This window comes from Sinocyclocheilus grahami, unplaced genomic scaffold, assembly GCF_001515645.1.
Source record: "Sinocyclocheilus grahami isolate Dianchi unplaced genomic scaffold, SAMN03320097.WGS_v1.1 scaffold1606.1, whole genome shotgun sequence".
Classification (NCBI taxonomy): Eukaryota; Metazoa; Chordata; class Actinopteri; order Cypriniformes; family Cyprinidae; genus Sinocyclocheilus; species Sinocyclocheilus grahami.
The window spans coordinates 249,400-254,367 of NW_015506785.1; the positions used below are offsets into that span (position 1 = coordinate 249,400).

The 4,968-nt window shown below is 38.6% G+C and overlaps 1 pseudogene; it reads right to left on the reverse strand.

The window, feature by feature from the left end:
* The window catches only part of LOC107571516 (CAP-Gly domain-containing linker protein 1-like), a 52,969-nt pseudogene that overhangs the window by 9,617 nt on the left and 38,384 nt on the right, over positions 1 to 4,968 (reverse strand).

Sequence of the window (4,968 nt, forward strand, 5' to 3'; positions counted from 1 at the left end):
CACACACACACACAGAGACACAGACACACACACACACACACTCTAATCCAAACAGTTGTTACCTCGTTCCTCAGAGAGTCTAATTCTGTGTCCTTCTCTGAGATCAAGGCACTCTGTGTTCGGAGAGACTGCTGAAGAGCTGCGTTCTCCTTCTCTGATTCACTCGTGAAAGTGCTTTCCCTGCGCAGAAGACAGACTGTATGACGTGTGCTTTCTCCATTCACTCATGCAGGGTCAGAATCTCTATATTAAAACAACACAGCAAATACTTCTACACGTGGTAGTCAAAATTGCATTAAATTTCCTGTGGTTGCTCACCTCACTTTTATCTTCTTCAGTTGACTATTGAGACTGTCACACTCCTTTTTGAACTGCATTAGGAGGGAACAATTTAATATTCATGCAAATTTTGCATTGATATTTTCAGCTTTTGAAGTGGTCATGAACTGCTTTTTTAAATGATTTTGTACTGTTCTCTAAACATAATTGTGTTCATAGAATAAATGTTCTCTTCATAATTCAGAAGTAATAGACTATTTTCTGTCCTGTTTTGACCCCTCATCAGAACACTGAATAGGTGTGGCGGATTGCAGACTCAGAAGTAAACGCCCACTGCTGTGATTGGCTAATAGCTGTGTATGATTGACAGCTGCATCCTTCAGAGATGGACGATTCTGTGATTTAGGTTAAAAAGGCAGATCAAACGATCTGTAATAACAGACAAAGCAATAGTGAGCACGTAATATAAACAGTTTTCACCGATGCGGTCTGGATCTTCATTAAAAAGAAGGCGATGCAAAGACTTTTTCCACAGCTTGACTCTGAACATCGTCTTTGGAGCATCTTTATCATTTGGTTTCTGCGTAGACCTGCTTTCGCCTCTCTCGCTATTTACACTACATGCTTGAATCGGTGGGCGGCGCTAAACAGGCAGTGAAGCAGAATCGGTGGGCGGCGCTAAACAGGCAGCGCTGTATAATCGGTGGGCGGAGCTAAACAGGCAGCGCCTTATAATCGGTGGGCGGAGCTAAACAGGCAGCGCCTTATAATCGGTGGGCGGAGATAAACAGGCAGCGCTGTAGAATTGGTGGGCGGAGCTAAACAGGCAGCGCTAAACAGGCAGCGCTGTATAATCGGTGGGCGGAGCTAAACAGGCAGTGATGTAGAATCGGTGGGCGGGGCTAAACAGACTGCTGTAGAATCGGTGGGCGGGGCTAAAGTGGCAGTGATGTAGAAGCAGGCATTGATCTTCTGCGGAGGTGGAGTTTAGCCACACTATTACGTCATAAAGTGACATTCCACTAGCTGTCGTTTTGGCAGATTGGCTTCAATAAAAGCAGTTTTTAGACTAACGAGAAAGTGTTGAGTTCTGAAACTTACAGGATGTTTTTATAGTACAGTGACCTCTTATATGTCAAAAGATTAAAGGAATATTGATTTCTCAGTTCATGACCCCTTTAAAAAAATCCAGTAACTCAGTAAAGCAGCCTATCATTAACTCGCATATTCTAATAATATAAATCTCAATTTATGAAAACCATTTTTTTCTTGTGTAATAAAGACTGACATGGAAAAACTCCACAGTTCCAGTCTCTGAACAGAAACTCACGAATTAAGAACTAAGTAATACTAGCTTAATAGCGAGGAACAGAGAAAGCCCAAGCACCAGAAGCTCATGTAAACAAACATTTAATATCCAGTTTCTGTATCTTCCCAAATATCATACAACGTTATTATATAATCAGCCATACACTCCACAGTTCCAGTCTCTGAACAGAAACTCACGAATTAAGAACCAAGTAATACTAGCTTAATAGCGAGGAACAGAGAAAGCCCAAGCACCAGAAGCTCATGTAAACAAACATTTAATATCCAGTTTCTGTATCTTCCCAAATATCATACAACGTTATTATATAATCAGCCATACTACCTCGTTTCTCAGAGAGTCTAATTCTGTGTCCTTCTCTGAGATCAAGGCACTCTGTGTTCGGAGAGACTGCTGAAGAGCTGCGTTCTCCTTCTCTGATTCACTCGTGAAAGTGCTTTCCCTGCGCAGAAGACAGACTGTATGACGTGTGCTTCAGCTTTCGTTCGTTTGGGGTTAGTCGAAACGATGCAATAAACCCCATAACAAACTCTGCCGTTGCTTACCTCAGTTTCATCTCCTTCAGCTGATCATTGAGGCGGTCACACTCCTTTTTGAGCTGCATTGAGAGCGAATCTAATTTAGGGCTTTCGCTTCTCAAATGAACATTAATCATCACAGCATTGTATTTAAAGCATAAAATATTTACATAAAACACACTGCACATTTCATTCATTTTTTAGCATTCAAAAATGACTGATTTAAAATATAAAAATGACTTCAGACACTGAATACTTCAGTCAGACAAACTTCCAGATGCAAACTAATATATCTATTAAATCGCACATATCATTCGTTTAACGTACGTTTAGCAGAACGTTGCCGTCTTTGTGGCTGCTGGCGAGCTCCACGGTTAGCTTTTCCTTCTCGTGTTTCAGAGCCTCCACTGCCTGGGCTTTTTCAGCCACTGCTTGTTTCAGCTCCTCACTGAAACACACAACCAGCATTTCTTCAAACTACACTCAGACAGAGGAAAAGCAAAATCACAATTTGTACTTGACTTGTTCTTGAAACATTCATAAACAAAAGCAGCAATTCTCAACAATTCTCTAACCTGTGCTAAAAAGCATGTAAATGATGTAATTGAATGTACGGTCTCACTACTCAAAATCATGATTGTCATCTATTAATTAGTTATATGCAAACAGGAATCATGCTGTACTACAGGTATGGTGACAGCGATTTACTGTAGACCATGTGGCCATTATATAGTATCAAAAAGACACACACACACACACACACACACACAGACACACACACACACACAGACACACACACACACAGAGACACACACACACACAAACACACACACAGAGACACAGACACACACACACACACACACTCTAATCCAAACAGTTGTTACCTCGTTCCTCAGAGAGTCTAATTCTGTGTCCTTCTCTGAGATCAAGGCACTCTGTGTTCGGAGAGACTGCTGAAGAGCTGCGTTCTCCTTCTCTGATTCACTCGTGAAAGTGCTTTCCCTGCGCAGAAGACAGACTGTGTGATTGAACTTCAGTCATCATTTACTCGCCCCCAAGCTCTCCAACCCTGTGTAACTTTTCTTCATCCATGAAACAAAAAGAAACGCTTAATAGAATGTTCGCGCTGCTGCATTCCATTCAGTAACGTTTTCAGACTTCAACTCACATACGTGACCCTGGAGCACAAAACCAGTCTTTAGTGTCAATTTGGTGAAATTGAGATTTATTCATCATCATTTGTTAGGATCGGACGATATTTGGCTGAGATACAACTATTTAAAAATCTGGAATCTGAGGGTGCAAAAAAATCAAAATATTGAGAAAATCATCTTTAAAGTTGTTCAAATTAAGTTCTTAGCAATGCATATTACTAATCAAACATTAAGTTTTGATATATTTACAGTAGGACATTTACTAAATATCTTCATGGAACATGATCTTTACTTAATATCCTAATGATTTTTGACATAAAAGAGAAATGTATAATTGTGACCCATACAATGTATTGTTGGCTATTGCTACAAATATCCCCCAGCGACTCAACACTGCTTTTGTGCTGCAGGCTCACATATGATACTTGTATAAAAAAAAAAAACATTAATTAATTAATTAAAAAAAGAGACTAAAATCGCCAGTAGTCTCAGTCTTAATGATGAGTCGTTGAGTCATTTATTCAGTCGATTTGTTCAAAACGACTGATTCGTAAGAAACACTGACTCAACGCGTTCAAAAAAGGCCAATTCATTCAGTAACGAAACACTGCCGTGTGCACAACATGGCTTTGTTTAGAACCATAGTGCAAAATGACAATATTTTCTCTCCGAATGAAATCACTTAATATTAACTTCTTGTTTATTGAACTGTTGCCCTGACTGTTAGAAAAGCCTGCCACAGACCATGATAAACTCTAACCAATCTGTTTATATAATCGCTCTAAATGCATGTGTGTGTGTGTGTGTGTGTGTGTGTTCTAGAAAGCCTGCGCATATAATACCATGATTAAACATCTATACTTGTTGCTATACAGTAACAATAATCTAATTTGACTGACTGGAACGATGAACTATGTCTATGAAAAGCATTAATAAACTGCTGTCATTTCTCTGTGTTCATAAATGTCTGTACGGACAGCTCATTACCTCATTTTCATCTCCTTCAGCTGATCGTTGAGACCGTCACACTCCTTTTTGAGCTGCATTCAGACGACAGTGAAGAGATTTCAAGACATTTACTAATCACAAAATAGCACACTGACATGAGAACATCATCATATTCAAATTAAGCTATATTTAGCTAGCAAACTACAAAGCATTTTTTTTTCTTTGACGAGCAGAATGAAAATTTGATCAAATAGTTTAGTTGAAGCATCTAGATTGCGAATCTTTATCTGCGGGACGGCCCGGTGGCTGTTTGTGGTATAACGCCCTAAATAAAATCTCACAGGAACCTCACTTTTTTTCATATCAACTTCAAATTTGGAACATAACTTATTTAGACACAAGGCTTTAATTGTATACCAATTTTAGAGTAAAACCTGTTATGTAAAACATTTATTATACATCAAATAAAATAAAATGAATATAGTGCATTTTCTTTACAGTACATGTAAACTACCATAACGTTTTGATACTTAAATTTCTTTTTTAAATTCCACTTTTGCGATAATCTGCTGATTTTCTTCTTTAAAAAGAGACCAAACTTATATCTGTATTCCAAAGCGTTCATAAATTACAACAATTTAAGTTTGGATAGTGCACCTGCATGGGGAGTGACAAAATAAATGAGTCAAAAGTATCAATTATTATTTTAAAGAATTAATATAATCCTTGTCTTTCCGTCCCC